Source organism: Dreissena polymorpha, chromosome 5, assembly GCF_020536995.1.
Source record: "Dreissena polymorpha isolate Duluth1 chromosome 5, UMN_Dpol_1.0, whole genome shotgun sequence".
Taxonomy (NCBI): domain Eukaryota; kingdom Metazoa; phylum Mollusca; class Bivalvia; order Myida; family Dreissenidae; genus Dreissena; species Dreissena polymorpha.
The window spans coordinates 21283078-21309635 of NC_068359.1; the positions used below are offsets into that span (position 1 = coordinate 21283078).

The 26558-nt window shown below is 35.8% G+C and overlaps 2 long non-coding RNA genes across 2 annotated transcripts; one reads left to right on the forward strand and one right to left on the reverse strand.

Annotated features, from left to right (window-relative positions):
• LOC127831785 (uncharacterized) lies at positions 1-1689 on the forward strand. The gene is made up of 3 exons (XR_008026494.1): positions 1-168; positions 401-502; positions 879-1689. It is a non-coding gene; the product is annotated as an uncharacterized LOC127831785 (long non-coding RNA).
• Positions 1690-14896: 13207 nt separating this feature from the next.
• Positions 14897-25837, reverse strand: LOC127831787 (uncharacterized). The gene is made up of 4 exons (XR_008026497.1): positions 25164-25837; positions 19153-19332; positions 18866-18972; positions 14897-14962 (listed from the first exon to the last, which is right to left on the reverse strand). It is a non-coding gene; the product is annotated as an uncharacterized LOC127831787 (long non-coding RNA).
• Between the last annotated feature and the right edge of the window lie 721 nt (positions 25838-26558).

Here is a 26558-nt window from a genome sequence, read left to right on the forward strand (position 1 = left end):
AGTTGCAAGTGGACATCATGCTTCAAGAAATTTATTAATTATGGTGAACTTAGTGCCCATATAGTATGTCACATAGAGGGAACAAATAGATGCCAATGGGAAGACTGCCGTGAATGTTTTTCAGCTGTAAGAAGATTTGAGCTGCATCTTTTGAGACATTTGTATGATGTAGGTAATCATTTGTATATTTTCAGTATAAACTTTACAGATGTGTTAATCATTGTTAATTGGTGTTTTTTTAACTGTTACGAGAAAAGAATTGGCAATGTGTTGTTAAGTTGTCGCTTGTACATTTTTAAATGAATTTTTATGTAAAACATATTCATTCCAAAGAGATATTCCTTTAAGTCATGCCGTTTTAGTACTTTTGATTGCACTGCTCACATATTTGTTCCCACAGAACAGCGAGATATTCAAAACAATCGATGAATGGAAAAACACGCTACCTGATGGGAAGATCAATGAACAGACAACAGATCTGAATATGTGTCCGCTTCATCTTGTAAATTGTCTTGTTCAAGTTATATAAAGCATTTTCATTAATCTCAAAATTGTATTTAATATATAACAAGTCAATGTGTTTTTCATTTCCTACCATTATTACAGATGTTCAATTGTTTGATTATCTCTAAGTGTCAACACTTTTGTTCGATTAGAACATACTGCTGATACTAAATGAACAAATTAAGATATGGGCATGAAATTGTTTCTCAATTGGTTTCAAATATGTCGCAATGTTGAAGTTTGTCTGGCGATCCCGCTCATGTGAAGATAAAAGGATTCAGTTGTATACTTTTAAAGATCGTATATGAAAATCACTTATATGCCTTATTTGAAAATGACAAAATTATTTGTCATTATTGAATTAAAAATGTCAGAGGTCCAAACTGATGCTGCTCTTATTTGATGAAGATTTCTCCATTCCAACGGGTTATTTCACAATAGAGGAACACTACAAATACCTGGAATTGCTAAGTATACGTCTTCCTTCTGATTATGAAAAAAATAAACTTCTTACTTAAAAGAAAATATTTAGGTGAAAACTGGGAAAATGATGAGGGAAAGTGTCCAACTGTACAGTTTAATACTGCTGCTGACTATAGTCCTACTCCTAAAGATATATATACTGTAGCTAGTTATAATGAAAAAAATGTGTTTGTCTCTACATCTAGACCAGAGTTGTGCAATACATACTTCTCAGGAACAACTTTAAACAAAGGAATGCGGAAAAGAAGAAAAGAAGAAAATCAAATGAGAATGTTCAATTAAATGTTGACAATAAATTGTGGTCAGATATATTGATTGAAAATTTAACAAACTGTTCAAACGCTTTAAAATTGCAAAATCTTGTATTACAAACTTTAGCAGAAAAGGGTTTTGTTACATCAAAGAAGCAATCTTTTTTAAAATTAGAACAAGAAGCTAGTAGATTATCTGCACATAACAACTGTACAACTGGAACCTTTGTATGTTCAGTTTTTAAAAATAAAATTGAAGACAATGAATTTTATTATGTAAGGTATGTGTTGAATCTGGAGTTTACAGTGGATTCATGGAACAGAAGTACTTATATTTCCTTAAGGCGCATTTTAATGTTGCAGATGATAATGTTTTGTTGCATCAAGTTATTACATTGGAAGATATAAATCAAATGAAAATCGATGAAAATAAACATAATATAAAAAGGAATCGCCCAGATAAAATATTTAGTAATTGCGTTGATAAAATTTTGCCAGCATATGTAAATGAACTGAATGACAATGAAAATTGTGATAGTGTTCAACTACTGTCTTACGTAGTACTTTTTTCGCCATTCAAATCAAAAGCATCTGTAGACAAGCCTGAAAAGATGTTTTTTTAAATGAAACCGCAGGATTTGCATGAAAGTTTACTGAAACTAGTTTATGACTTTAAAATAAATCAACTTGTGACCAAAATTGGTTGTTCAAAAGATATAATAACAGTACCAGCAGTTGTGAATAGTACTCTCCTACATCGGTCATTTGTTTTGAATTGCTTGTCTGGAAACATCAAAGCAAAGCCAGATTTATTTGTTAAATCAGCACGTTATGAATCTAATTTTGTTGAATCAGGCAACGTTTCTTTGGGTACATCATTAAGAAACAAAACGATTCAGCTCTTTTTTAAAAAGGGTTATGTTAACTTATGTTCCTTTTATAAGAAGTATTTTCGAGTGTTAAATGAATGCAATGAAACCACTGTTGAAACGTCAGAACCAGTTTTGAAAAAAAAGAAAGATCATAAAGCAGTTAAAGCCAATAAATATTTGTAGATCAGAATTAGAGAAAAGAGTTGGCATTTCTAATAAAGACACTGAAACGGATATTTCTGAGCATTTCGGAAACCTGTCAATATTGAAAAACTACTGTTGTTCCCACCTAGATCATGGCACTTTAGTTATACAAATGCATGATGACAGTGGCAATCTAGTTTGTTGCCTTAATGATTACTTTTAAATGGATGGTTCATTTAAAGCAAATGATTTTATTTTCACTACTAGGTTTTGTCAAGAAACTGGTGACTATCTTGACTGCACATGTACAATATACTAAACTATGCTTAATGTGAAGTAATTTAATATTAGGAACGAAGAATTTCTAGTTTTAGACTCTTCATGAGATAACTGTGTAACTTGCATGCATTGTAAGTTTGTTAAATTGCATGTATTACCTTGTTTAGCACCGGACCATGTACAGTGTCCAGAATCATTGTCAAGAATCCAACACTTTGTTTAAAAGGCTTTGTGTTTTAACAATCAGGAAATAGTTGAAATATCTAGAAAACCAGAAATTAGAAAATATTCTGTTCTTATAGAAGGTGACGAGTATCCAGCTTTTGTTCATTTTAGCATTAACAAAAGGCTTGGTAAATGCACTGTGTCATGCACTGCTGGTAGATGCCGTTCTCAAAAGAGTTATAAGAGAAATATAAGTACTTTACTAAATTCGAAGGTTTGTAAGCACTTAAACTTATTTAAATCATATACTTTCATGTGGGAAGATTTAATTCATACAAATATTGATAACAATGATGATGAAGAACAGCAGTTTTTTGATGACAATATTGATGATGAAATGCCTGTTTCGGTTACATTAAGTACTGCTGCATACAATAACTTAAATGAGGAATCTGGACTTTGGAATTTTAAGTGTAGAAGTAAACATTCTCCCAGACTTAAAGACAATAATGAGTTAAGGAAAAATATCATAAAACGTGATCAGTGGAATGATTCTAACCTTGTTCAGATGGCTGCCTAAAAGGACTTGTTTTATTTCCAGATATTCCAGACAATACCTGTCCCTGTGGAAGCGGTTGGCTCAAGCGAGAAGATTACGATAATTACAGTGAAAATGGACTGACCATACACGAAAGACAAAGGACATTAAATATTTACACAAATTTTGCACCTGTAAAATGTGACATTCATGTACGTGAATGCTATAATTCAATTAGTAAGCCATGCAGAATTCTTTGGGATGAAGGGGACTTAGATTGTATACATGTATTAAGTAGTATACAGCAGCAGAAGATGAAATAAGGTGGGAATTTGTATCTATGGTTATGAATTCTAGTTGCAATTTTTCCTCTTACTGCCAGTTTAAAAATGAGATGTATAAAACTCGCCACAATAAGGCTAGGTTTATGGATCAAACAGTTTTTTTTTAATTTTTGGTTCAGTTGGGCTTCAAACATGAAAATAGATTTCCGTATACCCTGTGGTGTATGTGGTTATGGTCCTAAGAGATTGCGCTGTGATGGTACAAAAGTAGGGGTTTGATTTCGGAATTCAAATTATGAGGAAATTACAGACACAAACCAGGCTTTGGGCATTAATAATACGCTGCATCGTAGAATGGATAGATGTTTTTTGAAAAATTTGAATGGAATTGACAAACAAGAAATGATTAACCTTCGAACTACTTTAGATTACATTGCTCGGAAAGAACTGAATGAAATTAAAGAGAATGAAATTATTCCAGAGAGGGATTTATTGGACCGTATCGAGTTGTTAAAACAAGCACTGCCCTCTGAAGTTTTGGGTTCCTTCGAAAGATTTTATCAAATGAGTGATAATGAACGAGTTGCATATTCAAATGTTTTAAAAATGCTAGCCACAACAGCGTCCATTACAAGCCTTGTACCCCCTGCCTATTGTTACAAAATTCAACTATTATTAAATATCCCCAATATTGAAAATGATCGATTTAATAGTATTGTTAATGAAACTCGTTCGTTTGCACCTGAACTAAAGGATTTAATTTGCGAGTCTTTAATAAGTAACAATGAAATATTGCCTGATGACATTATATTATTTTTGCAATATCTAATTAATGAATCAATGTCATTGCAAGTTACTGAACCTAAACCACCTGTACCTCAACTGGGCACATACAATCCTGAAAAGTTTGGAAGGGCCTATTATTTTAATGAATCTGGGTTAAAGTTAAGAAGTTTAAGAAAGTTTTCCTTTGACAATGATAGCTGTGTTGAAAGAAATATAGACCATGACGATACTACTTTAGAATTTGAAAAATGTCAAAAGCTTTATTCTAAAGTTCAAACTTCTGCTCGAGGAACATCAACATTATTTCTTTGGTTCTGTGCAGACCATGGACATTGCTATGGTTTTCACATGACTGGGGCAGTAGGAAGAAAAGACCCCGCATTATCACTCTATAGCTATTTAGAAACCCCTCCACAAGACGTGTTTTATGACTTTGCATGTAATTTACAAGAATATTGCCTAAACAGAGAAAGTGGATACTATAAAAATGTACGTTTTTTCATGACATTTTCCATGGCTACTCCAACAAATAATCTAGTGCTTTAACAGCTAGCAGACTTCAAGGCTTTGAATCTGTAAATTCTGAAATATGTGAACAATTCAACAGCTTTATACAGTGCATTAAAAGGTCGGCCCGTCAGATGTCACAGTCACACTTTTGCTTTTACCTACAATTCTTTTTAAATGAATGGAATAAGAAGAAAGTTATCATATGAAAAAAAGATAAGAATTGCATTAGCTGGGTTAGTTTAATGTGATACTTAAATGATCTATAATTTTAAGTTCATCTGAACTTTGAATACTTACTATTGCATCTTTTGATGCTTTTTTTCTATTTAAAGACTGAGCGAGTAAACACATACTATGTATTATTATGCAATAATTGTTTTGTGTTTATATCTCAACTGAGAATAAAGTGCTCAGGGTGAGCTATAGTGAATGGTCTTGGTCCGTCATGGGTCAACATTTTTTACTTAAACAACATCTAACCTCTGTGCCAATCTTAATGAAACATGTCACGAGTTTTCTTGCATGAACCTCTTTCAAAGTTGCTAAATTAAATGCATTCCATGCATAAATCTGGTTGCGATGGCAACCAAAAGGAAAGCTTATATATTTGGCATAAAACATCGTCTGGTTGACCTCCTCCGTGAATTTCAAAATATGCTATACCCAACTCACAGGCAAATTTGTCCTTATTTGCTCATAGTGAACACTTCTTTTAAATGGCCAGGAAGAGAGTTCAAGTTTATAGACAAAAGCAACAGTCAGATGAGCGATATAGTGTCATCATGGCACCTTTATAGCTGAATCATTTATGAAAAATTGTCAATGATATGTTCTGTGACTTGTATGATTTGCAGTATTCATTTCGCTGTCTTCATGCACCTTACAAAAGCCATTTTATTATCAGTGTTCCTGATTCTGTCGTAGCATTTATTCTTGAAATTCGTTGTTTTTCATATTTTTCCTAATTGTTATGTTCCCCGAAATAAAATTTCGGCGGAGCATATAGTTGCCAGTTTGTCCTTCCTTACTAGTTTCCCATAGCACCTTCAATTCTTTACCGATCTCTTTCATATTTGGCATGTAGGTACCTTGCATGGACCTTTACCTTTTGATGAGGTCACTGGGGTCAAGGTCACCAAGGCTAATAATAGATTTTTCCGTCACACTTTTGTCACAGTTTCTCATAGCACCTTCAATACTTTACCGATCTCTTTCATATTTGGCATGTAGGTACCTTGCATGGACCTCTACCTTTTGATGAGGTTTGAGGTCACTGGGGTAAATGTCACCGAAATAATAATAGATTTTTTTAGGTGGTTATTAACACATAGATTGACATAGCGCATCATCGGGGAGCATCCATCCGTTTCACTGATATTCTTGTTGTATGTTATATACGTGATCATAGATACTGTAAATTTTGTCTTATGCGACATGTTTATAATGTAGAAGATGGGTACCCTGTGTTTATGCAGTGCCCATTGTATAACACATGATTTGTTTATTCCGCCGTGGTTGAATGAAATGGAAACTGTTTGGTTTGTTCAATTTGTTAATGGCCGATGGAAATGACAAGCACATATTTTTGATTGCAAAATGTGTGTATGTGCATGCTTATATATAACAACTACGTAATTATCATGCAAATTAGCTGTCATTTTAATACTGCATGATTGTATTGCATTGTTTATTTATATCTGATAAAAAATACTGATTCTTAGGTTACTTTATAAGTATGTTACTATTTTGCATGCACACATGTTATAGGTATTTAATTATTAGGTAATCCTTGTTTTGGTGGTATGATAATGTATAGCAGCATTTGTTCTACGAAAGTGCATGCGTGTGTTGCATCATATGACTTTGTATTCTTTAACTATTCAGGTTATTTTATATAATTATGAAATTAAACTGTATGTATTATGGCCCTGTGGCCTGACTGCAAATAAATATTCGTATTTGTATACAGTTTTTGTAATGTGCTGTATGGTTGTATCGTGTTGTTTCACTTTTTGATCAATATGACTATTATGCATACAATGTGTTATTATTCTTACCTCAAAGGAGCCATATCAATACAAATTACAACTTTCCTTCAAGTGTACAGGTTGACACGAGTGACTGGTGTATCGGGCATATCTAGGTTTTAAAAATGACAATGAAATTTACTATACGGTTAAACATTGTTATAACTGGTGACACGATTACAAGCGGTACATTTACCGGTAGTTTCATACATATGTAACATAAATTCATGTGCCATATCAAGTACAAGCGGCACGTATATCGATAGTTCGCATACCCATGTTAAAGTAATATCTATTACAAGAGACAATTGTACCTTAGTTGGCATAGTCATGTTCAAGTGAACAATGTCGCATGCGTGATATCATTCAAGCGTCACGTGTACCGGTGGTTTATATACGCATATTCAAGAGATCCATGTCGCATGGGTGACATAACAAGCGCCACGTGTACCAGTACTTTGTATACCCATGTTCAAGATACATAACGCAAGTGTGATATCAATTACAAGCGGTACATGTACTAGTACTTTGATATTAATGACGAGCGTCACTTGTAACGGCGGTTGACATACGCATGCCCAAGAGATCCATGTCGCCTGAGTGATGTTCATGGCAAGCGTCACGTGTACCGTTAGTTGACATACGCATGCTCAAGAGATCCATGTCGCCTGCGTGATTTTCATGGCAAGCGTCACGTGTACCGTTAGTTGACATACGCATGCTCAAGAGATACATGTCGCATGCGTGATATTAATGGCAAGCGTCACGTGTACCGTTAGTTGACATACGCATGCCCAAGAGATCCATGTCGCCTGCGTGATATTAATGACAAGCGCCACGTGTACCAGTAGTTTGTATACCCGTGTTCAAGATACATAACACACGTGTTATATCAATTACAAGCGGTACATATATAGCCTTGTTCAAGAGATCGATGTCGCCTGTGTGATAGTAATATCAAGCGCCACGTGTACCTTTAGTTGGCGTACCTTTGTTCAAGAGATCCATGTCACATACGCGATTTATCAAGCGTCACGTGTACCGGTAGTTGGTGTAACCTTGTTCAAGAGATCCATGTCGCCTGTGTGATAGTAATATCAAGCGTCACGTATACCTTAAGTTGGCGTACCCTTGTTCAAGACATCCATGTCACATACGTGCTATTAATATAAAGCGTCACGTGTATCGTTAGTTGACATACGCATGTTAATGAGATCGATGTCGCCTGCGTGATATTAATGGCAATCTTCATGTGTAGGGGTAGTTGACATACGCATTATCAAGTGATCCATGTCGCCTGCGTGATGTTCATGACAAGCGTCACGTGTACCGTTAGTTGACATACGAATGCTCAAGAGATCCATGTCGCCTGCGCGATATTAATGGCACGCGTCACGTGTACCGTTAGTTGACATACGCATGCTCAAGAGATCCATGTCGCCTGCGTGATATTAATGACAAGCGCCACGTGCACCAGAAATTTTGTATACCCGTGTTCAAGATACATAACACACGTGATATATCAATTACAAGCGGTACATGTACCGGTAGTTTGTATAGCATTGTTCAAGAGATCCATTTCGCATTTTTCAACTTCATGAGAGTACCAACCGAGATGTTTGATGAGATTCTCGCACGAGTGGGCCAAAGGATAACGAAACAGCGCAACAACTACAGACTTCCAATTGAACCAGGGATGAAGCTATCAATTGCGCTGCGGCATCTTGTGTCTGGTTCAAAGTACCGTGATATGCGATTCGGCTGGAGGGTACCCCACAACACTATTTCTCTTCTCGTGCTAAATATAAGTACCGCTTAATTTACTATAGTGTTAAAATAAATTTTAAAAAGGCTTCTGTTAGTCACTTTAATATATTTATATATTTAATGTCTACGTATAGCATCAGTTTATATGAATTGCATTGTGTTAAGTTATTGGTATAGGATAAAAGGCAAATAGATGAGTGCGCGCACTACAACACTAACCTTCTAAATTATATATTGTCATTAGTAATGTCTTGTGCGCATATCTTGAAATGCACACAGTTATAAGCACATTTTATGAAGAAGTATATTTTTACCTTATCATCCACTCGCTAAAAGTCATGGATTATCTACTACATGTGTCATACACTTATAATCCACGCTAGCTTATTATACTGTTATCTTTTACGCGTCAGGTCTGTAGAGCAGTCATAGATGAGTATGCTGACGAGGTGATGCCGTTGCCAACAAGAGCTGCCTATTGCACGCGAATAGCGGACGGCTTCAGGGACAGCTGGAATATCCCCCATACTCTTGGTGCTATTGATGGCGAACATATTGCCTGCAAATGTCCACCAAGATCCGGGTCTACGTATTTTAACTACAAGAAGTACTTATCAGTTATCCTGCTAGCCCTGTAGGATTCTGACTACAAGTTCGTCTGGGCTGACATTGGAGGCCGTGTTGCTGCATCCGATGCACAGTTGTGGAACGAGTCCAACCTGAAGGCAGCAGCTGAGAACGGAGACCTTAACCTGCCAGAACCTGAAGTTTTGCCACATGATTCTGAGGATATGCCCTACTTTTTCATTGTTGTACGTTGGTGTTCGGTACTTTTCCGTTTCTCTCACGTTGGGCGAACGTTTTGTCCGGTACTAATGTATTTCACTGCCGTTTTATCCGGTAGAAGTCCTTTACTCGCACAGTCATATCCGTTAGCCGACCGTTAATTAGCAGGTACATATCCGTTAAACGTTCGTTTTTTCCCGTTATAGCACCGGTACTTGTGCGGTCATTGTGTGTTTCCTACGCTTCACACACCGTTTGCGAGAGTCTTGAGCGGCGACAGAGCAGGTAAATTTAATCACCGGATAACCAAAATCTGCATTTTTGTGCGTTTTTTCTCCGTTGCATATTCGTTAGTCGGTCTGACCGGGCCTTTTAATTTTGTAATTTGCTCAATTCGTTTCTAGCTTAAATCATTACCCATATAAATCGCGTCTATTCGACGTTAACCGGTTTCATAATAACAAAACACATTTCACAATGTATAGGCACAAACAAACTTGGAATACTTAGGGAAAACGTAGAGCAAAATTGGAGGTAGCTTCACCCAGCTCCTTTTTTATCGCTCCTGTCCCTTTAGGGCATCAACATTGAAATGATGAATATCCTCCAAATTTTAATTAATTTTGTCAAGTATTCGATAACAACACTCACGAAGCACATGTGCTTACACCTGTAATTAAATACATTTTACTTACAAATACCCTTGATATAACTCATAATCAGAAAATGTCATCGTCTGTTCCGAATTTCAACACTGCTCATTTCTTTAGCAGCACCAGGCACCTTTTGGGATCCTAGATCTTTCCATTGGTATACTTTAGACTGTGTAGTACCATTTGCATTTCAATTTTCTTGTGGATGTATCATCAGCTACGAAAACTTAGTTTTCTATACGGTGTCAAGCGTTTGGGTATGTAGGAAGTTCGTCAGAAACGGTTAATGACGCTATTTTTGCATTGATACTTCATGCTGCCAAGCAATGACTGTATGCATACAGACACATCCTTAAACTCTATATCTACAGGCGTGTACGAGTACTTTAAAACCACAGCTCTTCTTAATATTCGTACAATAGTGCACTATAAATTAAAAAATCTTATTATGTATCCATGATTTGAAGTAATTTAAGACCAGAGCACATTTTCACCTACATTTCAAGTTGAAATAATAGACTCGTACTTATATTTTACAATCAAACAAAAATCTGTAGGTATCAAATTATGTTAAAATAATGAAGTGTTCTCTGTCTAGTTCTCCATATATTGAATGCGATTGTTTTAAAATAAGAATACCTAATAGGTCAAACGCTTTTCCATTGCCTTTCTAAAGTCCCAGTCTTACACAGAGCAAATTTCATTTAGACAACTATCTGATTGGAATAATTTTAGGTTCATGAGGATCAATGTTGACGCCAGTACTTCCTTCAACATTCAGATTTACAAAAGTCCTCATTCGTTTAATTTCTTGTTTCATAAAATACATAGTTTTGATGATTCATAAAGAGTCATTTTGATGTAAACGTCGTTTTTCGTAACACTTTAGTGTAAAATTCATGAAACAACATGATATGTGTTTGTCAGAAACACTATCAGTATGTCCCCTTCTGCGCCGCTTTGAAGCTATATATTTGACCTTGACCTTTCACCACTCAAAATGTGCAGCTCCATGAGATAAACATGCATGCCAAATATGATCTTCAATATTGCAAAAGTTATGGCAAAATGTTCAAGTTGGAGCAAACAAGCCAACCAACCAACCAACCAACAGGGCAAAAACAATATGTCCCCCCCCCCTATAGTGGAGGGGGACATAGAAATAACAAGATGCGTTTGTGAAACACAATGTCCCCCTATATGACGTTTGACCTTGAAAGTGTTTACAGATCCATGGAAGTGTTAGAGATATGTAGAAAGAATTATAAGCATTCTACAACATGTGTCATCACTTTCAGACTCTACCTGGGACATTTCAGAGGTTATCCATCACTGAAATGAATGTAATAAGTTGAAAAAAGGCCATATTTAAGGTAATAAAAAATATATTGGTACATAATTTGAACCAAACTTCTCAGACAGTTTCTAATAATGGACTTAAATCAAAGGTTACCAAAAATGGATTTTTTTTTAACAAACAAAAAAGGCATGCCATGGCTAAACTATTATTTAAATCTTACCTACCATAGTGATTTTATTTACAAATAATCAAAGAAATGAGTGAAAATATAAACTGTCTATGCTCACAAGTGAAATAAAATCGCTACCAGAACCAACACATTTTCACTCTATTTCATGACTCTCTGAACAAATTGTATACTATTATCGTTCTAAAACACAGGTGGGTAGCGTGTGGCTATGATATTAATTAGTGAAAACATCATTTTGAATGATAAATAATCATATTTTAACGAAAAATTAACTTTTCTGAAAAAAAATATTTCACTATCAAATATATATATATATAACAAGGTATGCAACTCAAAATCAGCCCAAAACGGGGTGCATCGCTTTGAACAGCCATATCTTCATCAATTGTGCAGCGATTTTCACCATCTCGGTCTTATTCAATGCAGAAATGAATTTCCTATCTGGAAATGTATATGTCTTGCAATATTTTTACAAATGCTGGGTCAACTTTTAAGAAACAAGGGCTGTTTGTAAAACATGCATGCCCCCCATAGGGGCTGTCCGTTGCACTGGTAGCCATTGTGTGAATACGACTTTTGTCACTGTGACCTTGACCTTTGACCTAGTGAGCTGAAAATCAATAGGGGTCATCTGCAAGTCACGATCAATGTACCTATGAAGTGCCATGATCCTAGGCAAAAGCGTTCTTGAGTTATCATCCGAAAATCATTTTACTATTTCGGGTCACCGTGACCTTGACCTTTGACCTTGTGACGTCAATAGGGGTCATCTGCGAGTCATGATCAATCTACCTTTGAAGTTTCATGATCCTAGGCATATGCGTTCTTGAGTTATCATACGAAAATCATTTAACTATTTCGGGTCACCGTGACCTTGACCTTTGACCTAGTGACCTGGAAATCAATAGGGTTCATCTGCGAGTCATGATCAATCTACCTATAAAGTTTCATGATCCTAGGCATATGCGTTCTTGAATTATCATCCGAAAATCATTTTACTATTTCAGGTCACCGTGACCTTGACCTTTGACCTAGTGACCTCAAAATCAATAGGGGTCATCTGCGAGTCATGATCAATCTACCCATGAAGATTCATGATCCTATGCGTATGCGTTCTTGAGTTAACATCCGGAAACCATTTTACTATTTCGGGTCACCATGACCTTGACCTTTGACCTAGTGACCTCAAAATCAATAGGGGTCATCTGCGAGTCATGATCAATCTACCCATGAAGTTTCATGATCCTAGGCGTATGCGTTCTTGAGTTATCATCCGGAAACCATTTTACTATTTCGGGTTACCGTGACCTTGACCTTTGACTTTGTGACCTCAAAATCAATAAGGGTCATCTGCAAGTCATGATCAATGTACCTATGAAGTTTCATGATCCTAGGCCCAAGCGTTCTTGAGTTATCGTCTGACAACCACCTGGTGGACGGACGGACCGACCGACCGACCGACCGACCGACATGAGCAAAGCAATATACCCCCTCTTCTTCGAAGGGGGGCATAATAACACGATACACAACTCGCATGACCCAGTTGACAGTGATCATGCTGTCTTTAAGACTGAAATCTTCACGGAGTTAGGGCCACTTCCCTACAAAGTTCATGTAGTTCGATACCATAATTCAATAAAACGTATGAAAAAACATTATTACCGTTCTTGTCGTTACATTCTGCATCAAGACTAACTGTCCAGCGCCGTTTGAAACCTTTGTTTACATACATTTCAACTAACTGACATTTTAAACATACGAGTGATTTCATTGGTCCAATGCGGAGGTGTGTCTTTACAACTGGAGATTTCATTCATAAAGAATGCATGATCACTGTCAACTGGGTCATGCGTGTTGTGTATCGTGTTATTTCTTAAAAGTTGACCCAGCATTTGTAAAAATATTGCAAGACATATACATTTCCAGGAAGGAAATTCATTTCTGCGTTGAATAAGACCGAGATCGTGAAAATTGCTGCACAATTGATGAAGATATGGCGGTTCAAAGCGATGCACCCCGTTTTGGGCTGATTTTGAGTTGCATACCTTGTTATATATATATTTGATAGTGAATTTTTTTTTTTCAGAAAAGTTAACTTTTCGTTATAATATGATTATTTATCATTCAAAATGATGTTTTCACTAATTAATATCATAGCCACACGCTAACCGCCTGTGTTCTTAAATACATTCATATTGGCGAATTTGGCAAGAACCACAATGAAATGTCGCTTTGATTTTCAAAAATTTGATTCTTGAATCATATAAGATTTGTTAAAGGGCATATCGACAGCTAAAACGGAATTTTATTCTCTGAAATAAATGTATGCGTTAATAAGAACTTATTTGAATGTTTCTTAAAGCACAGACCTTGCTTTATATATTGTAAATATGTACATTACTAATTAACAAGAGCTGTCAGAGGACAGAGCGCTCGACTATTCGAGTGCTTGACAGTATAACGTAAGCCATCATGGAGCGGGGGTATAATGTGTGTGTGTGTGGTCATTTAATAGATGATATTTCAAAAAAAAGAAAAAAAAATTTGAGGGGGGGGGGGGGGGGCAGTCAAGGTCATTCAAAAGTCAAGGTCAAATTCAACTTGCCAGGTACAGTACCATCATGATAGTAAGACAGTATTTGAAGTTTGAAAGCAATAGCCTTGATACTTTAGAAGTAAATTGAATCTAAACACAAAATTTAACAAAATATTCAAAGTTACTAAGACAAACAAGAATATCAGTGAAACTGATGGATGCTCCCCGATGATGCGCTTTGTCAATGTATGTGTTAATAAACACCTAAAAAATCTATTATTAGCCTCGGTGACCTTGACCCAGTGACCTCAAACCTCATCAAAAGGTAGAGGTCCCTGCAAGGTACCTACATGCCAAATATAAAAGCGATTGGTAAAGTATTCAAGGCGCTATGAGAAACGGTAGCAATAGTGTGACGGAAGGAAGTCTATTATTAGCCTCGGTGACCTTGACCTTGACCCCAGTGACCTCAAACCTCATCAAAAGGTAGAGGTCCATGCAAGGTACCTACATGTCAAGTATGAAAGCGATTAGTAAAGTATTGAAGGCGCTATGAGAAACAGTAGCAAAAGTTTGACGGAAGAAAGACTATTATTAGCATCGGTGACCTTGACCCTAGTGACCTCAAACCTCATCAAAAGGTAGATGCAAGGTCCATGCAAGGTACCTACATGCCAAATATGAAAGCGATTGGTTAAGTATTGAAGGCGCTATGAGAAACGATAGCAAAAGTGTGACAGAAGTAAGGAAGTAAGTAAGTAAGGAAAGACAAACTGGCAACTATATGCTCCGCCGAAATTTATTCCATTATTCCGTTAAAAGGCCAACCAAAGTTATGCAACTTGCCCTGTACAGTCCCCTAATGATAGTTAGCGAGATCTCCAAGTCTGAAAGCAATAGCTATGATACTTTACAAGTCAAATGGACCGAAACACAAAACTTAACCAAATGTTCAATTATCTACGTATAAAAGGGGCCATAATTCTGTCACAATGCTTGATACAGTTGTCTGATCTTGTTTATAGATTAGGATCATGTTGGTTAAGAAGTACGCAAAATTTGAAAGCAATATGTCAAAGGACATAGAAAATATTTGAGGTTGTACGCAAACTTTAACACAAATTTATCAATTATATTCATATTCTAAGTGAAAAAAGGGCCATAATTTTTACAAAATGCTTGATTCAGTTGTCTGCTCTTGTTTATAGATTGGTGTCATGTTGGTAAAGAAGTATGCAAAATATAAAAGCAATATGTCAAAGGACATAGGAAATATGTGAGGTGGTACGCAAACTTTAACATTCCAACGCTCACGGTAACGCCGACGCCGGGGTGAGGAGGATAGCTCCACTTTATATATATATATATATATATATATATATATATATATATATATATATATATATATATATATATATATATATATAGTCAAGCTAAAAAAAGTTATCCCCACGACACTTTTTGTGGGCGCAGGAAATCGTAGTAGTATTAACATATCCAGCTATGCGCATGCTCACTGACCATAATGAATAATGGAACAGTAGTTTTGTGTAGAAAATATTCATTAAGATTGTGAATGTTGTGGGCAAGATTTCGATCCCCATAAGCACTAAGACCATTATGTAATAATATTTTTTTGGCCCTTCACTAATCTTTTTAAACGAATTCATCAATGTTCCTGATACATGTACTTTTATTTTTCATAAAAATCGGACATGTGGAATGTTGAATATTTGCCATTGCATAGAGAAATACCATTGACATGCCCACTTAAATTGATTGCAGAAAAAGTTGTAAACCAAAAACAAATAATAACAAAGAGCAGTGAAAAAAAATTGGTCATTATTAATTTAATTTCAAAGAACAATGAAAATTTAAGGCAACAAGAGCTGTCAGAGGAAAGCGCGCTCGACTATTCGAGTGCTTGACAGTAAAACGTAAGCCATCATGGAGAGGGGGTATAATGTGGGTGTGTGGTCATTTAATAAATGATATTTAAAAAAAAAAGAAAAAAACAATGTTGTCTTTTTTTTAGGGGGGAGGGGGGTTCTGGGGTGGGGCATGGTTTGGGTGGAGTCCATTGTGGTATGTCAGGTAAGTGTTGTTTTGTCAAAGTATGAATCAAATGTGATCATAAATAAAGAAGTTATCGCAATTTAAGCAACATTTATTAATATGACATTGAGAGTCAAGGTCATTCAAAGGTCAAGGTCAAATTCAACTTTTTAGGTACAGTAACATCATGATAGTAAGAAAGTATTTGAAGTTTGAAAGCTATAGCATTGATTCTTTAGAAGTAAAGTGGATCTAAATACACAATATTAACCAAAATATTCAAAGTTACAAAGACAAACAAGAAGTGTTTGTGAAACACAATGTCCCCCTATATGATGTTTGACCTTGTACGATGACCTTGACATTGTGAAGGATGACCTTGACCTTGACCTTTCACCACTCAAAATGTGCAGCTCCATGAGATACACATGCATGCCAAATATCAAGTTGCTATCTTCAATATTGCAAAAGTATTCATAAAATAAGCGATTTGGGCCACATATATTTGATCTCTGACCTTGAAGGATGACCTTGACCTTGACCTTTCACCACTCAAAATGTGCAGCTCCATGACATGCACATGCATGCCAAATATCAAGTTTCTATCTTCAATATTGCAAAAGTATTTATAAAATAAGCGATAAGGGCCACATTTATTTGACCTCTGACCTTGAAGGATGACCTTGACCTTGACCTTTTACCACTCAAAATGTGCAGCTCCTTGAGATACACATGCATGCTAAATATCAAGTTGCTATCATCAATATTGCAAAAGTATTCATAAAATGAGCGATTTTGGCCACATATATTTGACCTCTGACCTTGAAGGATGACCTTGACCTTGACCTTTCACCACTCAAAATGTGCAGCTTCATGAGATACACATGCATGCCAAATATGAAGATGCTATCTTCAATATAGCAAAAGTTATTGCAAAATGTTAAAGTTGGCGCAAACAGACAGACCAACAGACCAACAGACAGACCAACAGACCAACAGACAGGGCAAAAACAATATGTCCCCCACTACTATAGTGGGGGACATAAAAAGGGCCATAATTCCATTAAAAAGCCAACCAGAGTTATGCAACTTGCCCTGTACAGTCCCCTTACGATAGTTAGTGAGTTTTCCAAGTCTAAAAAGCAATAGCTAAGATACTTTAGGAATAAACTAGACCAAAAAACAAAACTTAACCAAATGTTTAATTACCAAAGTATAAAAGGGGCTATAATTCTGTCAAAATGCTTGATACAGTTGTCTGCTCTTGTTTATAGATTGGGGTCATGTTGGTAAAGCAGTATGCAAAATATGAAAGCAATATGTCAAAGGAAATATTTGAGGTGGTATTTATTCTATTTAGGACCACAGGTGGGTAGCGTGTGGCTATGATATTAATTAGTGAAAACATCATTTTGAATGATAAATAATCATATTATAACGAAAAATTAACTTTTCTGAAAAAAAATATTTCACTATCAAATATATATATAACAAGGTATGCAACTCAAAATCAGCCCAAAACGGGGTGCATCGCTTTGAACCGCCATATCTTCATCAATTGTCCAGCGATTTTCACAATCTCGGTCTTATTCAACGCAGAAATGAATTTCATTCTGGAAATGTATATGTCTTGCAATATTTTTACAAATGCTGGGTCAACTTTTAAGAAATAACACTATACAAAACACGCATGACCCAGTTGACAGTGATCATGCATTCTTTATGAATGAAATCTCCAGTTGTAAAGACACACCTCCGCATTGTACCAATGAAATCACTCGTATGTTTAAAATGTCAGTTAGTTGAAATGTATGTAAACAAAGGTTTCAAACGGCGCTGGACAGTTAGTCTTGATGCAGAATGTAACGACAAGAACGGTAATAATGTTTTTCATACGTTTTATTGAATTATGGTATCGAACTACATGAACTTTGTAAGGAAGTTGCCCTTTACTCCGTGAAGATTTCAGTCTTAAAGACAGCATGATCACTGTCAACTGGGTCATGCGAGTTGTGTATCGTGTTATTTCTTAAAAGTTGACCCAGCATTTGTAAAAATATTGCAAGACATATACATTTCCAGAAAGGAAATTTATTTCTGCGTTGAATAAGACCGAGATCGTGAAAATCTCTGCAAAATTGATGAAGATATGGCTGTTCAAAGCGATGCACCCTCCGATGAAACCGGTAGGGGACAATAATGAGCGGATACAAATTTAATGGATAGAACTGAATGTTTAAACCTTTTATCTTGTTTGAACCTGATTGGTTTTGCAAATCGCATTAATTAATTGTGGTGAGCATTGGTGTTTTGTTTCTTGGAACAATGAAACGGGATATGTGATTTACTAAGAAGAATCAAACTCATAATGTGGCAAATGAATATTTATCTTCAAGTTCGAGTGATGCCAAATCCAAACTCTGCATATTGAAACAATATGGTCACCATTTGAGTGAGATTTAAAAGAAATATTTCAATGGGTATAGGATTTACAGAGCAGACACAAAGTATCTTGACCATTACTTAATGGCCTAGGACCTTTGACCTGAAAGTATGAATTCAGCATATAACTTAATTGTGGCGAGCTGTTGAATGAGCTTTCTTGCATAAATAATGGTATGAGAAAATTGAGTATTAAGTGTGACTTTGACCATGAGACGAGTTATTCCAAACCTAAGCTTTCCATTTTGGCTCGTTATGCATTTATACTTCACATTGCACCCTCTTTCAATTACCTTGAAGACTCTCGTCACACCTTGGGGAGGTTGCTGCTGGGAGATAATTTTTAGGTCCAGGAAGCGCTTGGAAGCAGTCAATATAGCAGTAAGCATCTTCCAGCACCCTGTTATGGAGAGAAGAGTATTGGGGTTTATGGAGAGAACTGTGAGTGTCATTATTTTGTACTTATTATGTTTAGTTACTAATTCTTTATCATTTCAACTTTTAAACAAGTTTGTGATTACCAGCGCACACAAGCAACACTCTTCAATCTCAAACAAAAACATCACCTCCAGCAACATACCAGCAACATACCCACAGAGTAGTTCTAGCAATGTTCAGTACTTGTGGGTCATTGCTTGCGAAGTGGTCCTGGACAAGCTCATGTTCCTCTTCAGGATATTATGGTGAAGTTCTTGCAAGCCATGTTGCCCTTTAGTCTCCGAAGCATCTCCAACACCATCCCCTCCATTTTAAAATGGTACTAGATACAGATAACTTAATGTTAACAAAGACTGTTTGTAAAACATGCATGCCCCCCCCCCCCCTAAATGGGCTGTCAGTTGTAGTGGCAGCCATTGTGTGAATACTCATGTAATCACTCTCACTTAAGTATCAATAGCTAATTATATGTATATATATATATATATATATATATATATATATATATATATATATATATATATATATATATATATCGTGGGCTTAGCGCAAAACGGTTGTAACTCCATTTTTGGAAATTTTACAGGAGAGACAAAAAACTGCCCAATTCTTTACAAAATTTCTTGCTGGATTTTATTAAAAAAGCATATATTTGGTTAGTTCCAAACAGTGTTAAAAGACTCATTTCCAATCTGTAGAATAATTATAGAAAGAGATATTTGAACATGTTCAAGTTACAACCATTTTCCACCTGAAATTTTGGAAAATTTCATCTATTATTTTTATGCAATAGGGAAGTAACTCAAGTTACAACTGTTTTCCATTTTTAATTTGGGCAGATTTTAATATTTATTTTGTGTTAAATGGAAGTATCTCATCATATACTCTTTATTCTTCATCATTAGTAAAAGAAAGCAAAACTTATTAGTTACCATAAACTTTCAACAATCACAAAACACTTTTTTGAACAAATACAATCATTTTAGTATGGTGTATAAAATGTATTCATAGTTATTCCACACATTATTGATATACGTTTTTTATAAATATAATTTGTTGTTTATTTTAATAAATTGAATCAAATGAGATCTTTAAACGATTTTTTTAATCATCTAAAACTATTCTAGAGATTACATGATCAGCTAAGATTCAAACTTTGAGGTATTTATTTTATCCTTTATTATACATTACCGAAAAAGTTTGTGATTTTATACTGCAGTCTCGACAAATGCAATTAAAGAAGCGAAAAATAATATTTCCAGTATTAAAAGATTTTTACTCAAGCCAACTTAATTAATTAATTAACTTATTTCCTGCCGTTCATGTACATCATTTTTATATAATGCTTATATATAATACTATAATTTATTATAAAGAATATAATTATTTTTTCACGGTCCATTCACTTGATTTTTTAATGAATAAAAAGGAATTTAACACTATGTTGAACATAGGTAAATTAATAAAATTAACAATAAAGAAAGTTCTAGAACAAGTTAATTTTGTTTCAAAAAGGTAGAATTGAGATTTGGAAAATAGAATTGAGACTTCTAAGTATGTACTTGTATTCAAACATATTTTAGCATCACAATAATTCCCTTGTTACTTTGTTCAATTTGGTCTGTAGTTATTTAACATAAAAGAATTAATAGCTAAAGATTTGATACCATAAACGCTTTAACTGGGTATAACAGCAAAAGTAAGATCATTCATCAAAATGACTTGTCAGACTGTTACAATTATACCACTATGTGGCATGTCAGACTGTGACAATGGCACCGGTATGTATTATGTTAGACTGTGACAATGGTACCAATATTAAGCATGGCAGACTGTGACAATTATATCAGTACATAGCATGTGAGACAAAGACAATGGTACCAGTACATAGCATCTGAGACTGTGACAATGGTACTGGTACGAAGCATCTGAGACTGTGACAATGGTACCACTATATAGCTTGTCAGACTGTGAAAATTATACAGTAGGTAGCATCATTGCTGCATGTGAGACTGTAACAAAGGTACCACTATGTAGCGTGTCAGACTGTTACAATTATGCCAGTACATAGCATGCTAGACTGTGACAATGTAACCATTATGTAGCATGTCAGACTGTGACAATGGTACCATTACGTAGCATCTGCGACTGTGACAATAGTACCAGTATGTGGCATGTCAGACTGTGACAATAGTACCAGTACAAAGCATGTCAGACTGTGACAATGGCATCAGTATGTATTATGTTAGACTGTGACAATGGTACCAATATGTAGCATGTGAGACTGAGACAATGGTACCAGTACGTAGCATCTGAGACTGTGACAATCGTACCACTATGTAGCTTGTCAGACTGTGAGATTATACCAGTGGGTAGCATTTGAGACTGTGACAATGGTACCACTCTTTAGCTTGTCAGACAGTGAGATTATACCAGTGAGTAGCATTTGAGACTGTGAAATTGGTAACACTACGTAGCGTGTCAGACTGTTACAATTATACTAGTACATAGCATGCTAGACTGTGACAATGGTACCAGTATGTAGCATGTCAGACTGTTACAATGGTACCAGTATGAATCAAATGCAACGGTAACAATGGTACCAGTATCTAGCTTGTCAGACTTTGACAATGGTACCCAGGACTACGTGGCTTGTCAGACTGTGAAAATTTTACCAGTATGTAGCTTGTCAGACTGTGACAATGGTACCAGTATATGACATGCTAAACTGTGACAATAGTACCAGTATGTAGCATGTGAGACTGTTACAATGGTACCAGAAAGTAGCATCTGCGACTGTGACAAAAGTACCAGTACGTAGCATGTCAGACTTTGACAATGGTACCAGTATGTAGCTTGTCACACTTTGACAATTATATCCGTATGTTGCATGTGAGACTGTGACAAATTGGTACCAGTATGTAGCAAGTCAGACTGTTTTAATTATACCAGTATGGAGCATGCGTGGCTGTGGCAATCATACCACTACGTAGCTTGTCAGACTGTGAAAATTATACCAGTGGCTAGCATGTGAGACTGTGACAATGGTATCCCTACGTAGCTTGTCAGACTGTTGCAATAATACCAGTACATAGGCTTTTAGCATGCTTGACTGTGACAATGTAACCAGTATGTAACATGTCAGACTGTTACAAGGGTACCAGTTCGTAGCATCTGCAACTGTGACAATGGTACCAGTATGTAGCATGTCAGACTGTGACAATGGTACCAGTATGTAGCAAGTCAGACTGTTATAATTATACCAGTATGGAGCATGTGCGACTGTGGCAATCGTACCACTACGTAGCTTGTCTGACTGTGAAAATTATACCAGTGGCTACCATGTGAGACTGTGACAATGGTATAACTACGTAGCTTGTCAGACTGTTACAATTATACCAGTACATGGCATGCTAGACTGTGACAATAGTACCAGTATGTAGCATGTGAGACTGTTACAATGGTACCAGAACGTAGCATCTGTGACTGTGACAATGGTACCAGCGCGTAGCATGTCAGACTATGACATTTGTACCAGTAAGAAGCTTGTCATACTGTGACATTTATACGGGTATGTAGCATGTGAGACTGTGACAATAGTACCATGCAGTGTGTAGCATCTGAAACCATGACAATGGTACCAGTACATAGCATGTCAGACTGTTACAATTATACCTGTACGTAGTGTCAGATGGGGACAATGGTACCAGTATAGAGAATGTCAGACTAGGACAATTGTACCAGTACATAGCATGTCAGACTGAGACAATAATACCAGTATGTAGCAATTTAGACTGAGACAATGGTACCAGTGGGTAGCATGTCAGACTGAGACAATTATAATAATGATGCTCAAAAGGTAGGAAAAAGATCAATCGCATTTTGTTCTAGTTTCTGTCTTATCATCTTTCTTATATCACAATTATATTTGAATATTTTGTATTTGAATTCAGAAAGAGGATTAAAGTTCATTATTTTTTAAATTAAAATAAGCTGATAAGATAAACTTGTTTTGACTTTAACTCTGTTGAATTATAATAATTATAATACAAATATTAAATGATTTAAGAAAGATGTAAAGGTAATTATGTATGTTCTTGAGAATTAACAAAAAAATCAAAACAACCTTTAGAATGTCAAGGCCCACATGGCAAGCAAATCAAACAGTGATGTCATAATTATGATGTCATAAACTTAAGATGTAAAGGTGAGTTACTTCCCTTCCAACATTGTACACTTTGAAATTGTTTGTGCTCAAAGGTTGTAACTTGAGATACAACTGTTTTGCATAACAAAAATTATCCAAAATTAAATACAACCATAAGCCAAATACATGTTTTCATGGGTAAATTTTCAGAATATAATCTTAATATCTATTTAGGATGTGTAAAGTAAAAAAACAACTTGAAAAATGAAAAAATATGATTTTTGGTAAAAATGTGAGTTACAACCGTTTTGCGCTAAGCCCACGATATATATATATATATATATATATATATATATATATATATATATATATATATATATATATATATATATATATATATATATATATATATATATATATATCATCCGGAAACCATTTTACTGCTTCAGGTTACTGTGACCTTGACCTAGAGACCTGGAAATCAAAAGGGGTCTTCTACCAGTCATGATCAATATACCTATGAAGTTTCATGATCCTAGGCTTAAACTTTCTTGAGTTATCATCCGCAAACCATTTTACCGTTTCGAGTCACTGTGACCTTGACCTTTGACCTAGTGAACTGAAAATTGAAGGGGTCATTTGCCAGTCATGATTAATGTACCTATGCGTTCTTGAGTTATCATCCGGAAACCATTTGATGGACGGTCTGACCGACGCAAAACAATAAACCCCCTCTTCTTCGAAGGAGGGCATAATAAATTAATTTTGTTCAATCTATCTATTTATCCATTAAAAAGTTCACACTTTCAAAACAAATATAATACAAACTTGGTCATAAACAATAATAAAATACAATGTACCCCTGCTGTCCCTGTGAATGTTTATGAGCGAAGATCAAGGAATCAAGAACATTACTCTTGGATGTGAAATCAATGCAAATAAAAATTGTGTTTTGAAAATCTTCTTTTCATGCTGATCCCATATTTACAAGTTTGAATGGATAGACAAATCCACAACAGACCAACCAACATACAGACTCCAATATACCAGGAATAACCCCACATACCGCATTGACACAGAATTTTTTGCATGCTGTCTTCACAAAATAAGAACAACATATTTACATGTTTGGTGATTTTAAGAGTTATTATGCAATTGTGACCTTGACCTCAGAGATATCGACAATTCTTCGGCATGACACACCGTCCAATGATGGTGAACAAATGTGCAATTTTTTTGTTTAATCTCACACTGAAAGACATAGTTATGGCCCAGATAAGCTCACAACCAAACTTAGATAGATATTCAGTCCACTATTTATTCCAAAAATTTGTGTTGAAAGCCTGTCGACAGGTGTCGCAAGCCAGTGTTATAGGACCTAAAGTCAAAATCCATGTGACCTAATTTTCGGCCCGGCATTACCCACGATTAAAGTTGGCCTACAGATCATCTAGATTAAACTTCTGACCAAGTTTGGAGAAGATCGGATGAAAACTACTTGAATTAGAGAGCAGATACCATACTGAATGTTAAAAAACGCACAAAGTGACCCTGTGACCTAGTTTTTGGCCCGGCATTGCCCATGTTAAAACTTGGCCTAGAGATCATCTAGATAAAATTCTGACCAAGTTTGGTGAAGATTGGATGAAAACTACTTAAATTAGAGAGCGGACAGCATGATGAATGTTTTATAAGCACTAAGTGACCCCGTGACCTAGTTTTTGACCCGGCATGACCTGTATTCAAACTTGACCTAGACATCATCTACATACAACTTCTGACCAAGTTTGGTGAAGATCCGATAAACACCTTGAATTAGAGAGGGGACACTTAATACAGAGCCATCGACAGACAGACAAGGTCACTCCTATATACCCCACTATACTTCGTTTTGGGGGATATAATAGCAAATAATCAAGAAATATAAAACAAGATAATCTTGATAATAATAATTAATACTCCAGCAACATACATATGAACCAGGTCTCGCATTGTGGAGCACTAACCAGTTTTTACTGCGGAAGACGACAAGCTTCATTCTGTGTGTGATGGGCGGTTGGGAACCATGCCCTTCAATATGAAAACTTGTCAGCTTCTAAGTGTTCCACACAGAGGTCAGCACCTTCACTGTCTCCAGCTCAATCTCTAGGTACTCCTACCTATATATGCAAAAATCAATTGAGTGAAACCACTAGTTTGATTATCCATTAGATGCATTCTTGATCAAACATTAGAGCAGTAGTACCCGTGAGATTTACAATATGGGTATTTTTACTGGATGCTGTAAAAATAACAGTTTGTTTTTGTTCAAATCAATGACCATGATAACACAATAATGGCTATAAAAGAAATAATGAAATTAGCTGAACAAACGCGAGTTATTAACAACCTATGGCATAACTAGCAAAACCATCAGTACAGTTTACAAAAAAAAAACGCTTCTTTTGAAAAATGGGTTGTTTGTACAGTAACTGTAACACTATTTACTTACTTACAGTTTCGTTTCCCATTCATATGCATTTTCTAAATTTTGGCATTTAAATTACATAAAAAAATATGAGTGAAAATAGTTTCATGCATCGTCAGTTTTAAACAAGAGTGCCAAACTGTCACAAGATACGCCCGTTCGAAGGTTTTGGACACCATGCTCAATACTTGAAATGCACTAAGTGACCTCGAGACCTAGTATTGACCCGGCATGACCCATATTTAAACTTGACCTAGATATTATTAAGTATAACATCTGACTAAATTAGGTGAAGATCATATGAAAACTACTTCAATAAGAGAGCGGACACCATGCTAAATACTTGAAATGCACTATGTGATCTTGTGACCTCGTTTTTGACCCTGCATGACCCATATTCCAACTTGACCTACATATCATCTAGACACAACTTCTGACCAAATAAGGTGAAGATCAGATGAAAACTACTTCAATTAGAGAGCGGACACCATGCTCAATGCTTGAAATGCACTAAGTAACCACATGACCTAGTTTTTGATCCGGCATGACCCATATTTGAACTTGACCTACATATCATCTAGAAACAACTTCTGACCAAATTTGGTGAAGATCGGGTGAAATCTACTTCAATTAGAAAGCAGACACGATGCTAAATCCTTGAAATGCACTAAGTGACCTAATTTTTTACCCATATTTGAACCTTACCTAGATATTGTCTAGACACAACTTCTGACCACGTTTGGTGAAGATCGGATGAAAACTATTTAAATTAGCGAGCGGACACTGCTGTGGATGCCGCCCGCCCGCCGCCCGCCAAGGGTGAAACTATAATACGTCCCGTTTTTACAAACGGGCGTATAAAAAAAAGGACAGCATGAGATTTGGCTGTGTGAGAGAGTGTTTTGCTGCGTAAATGCGCGACTCTCACGCTGAA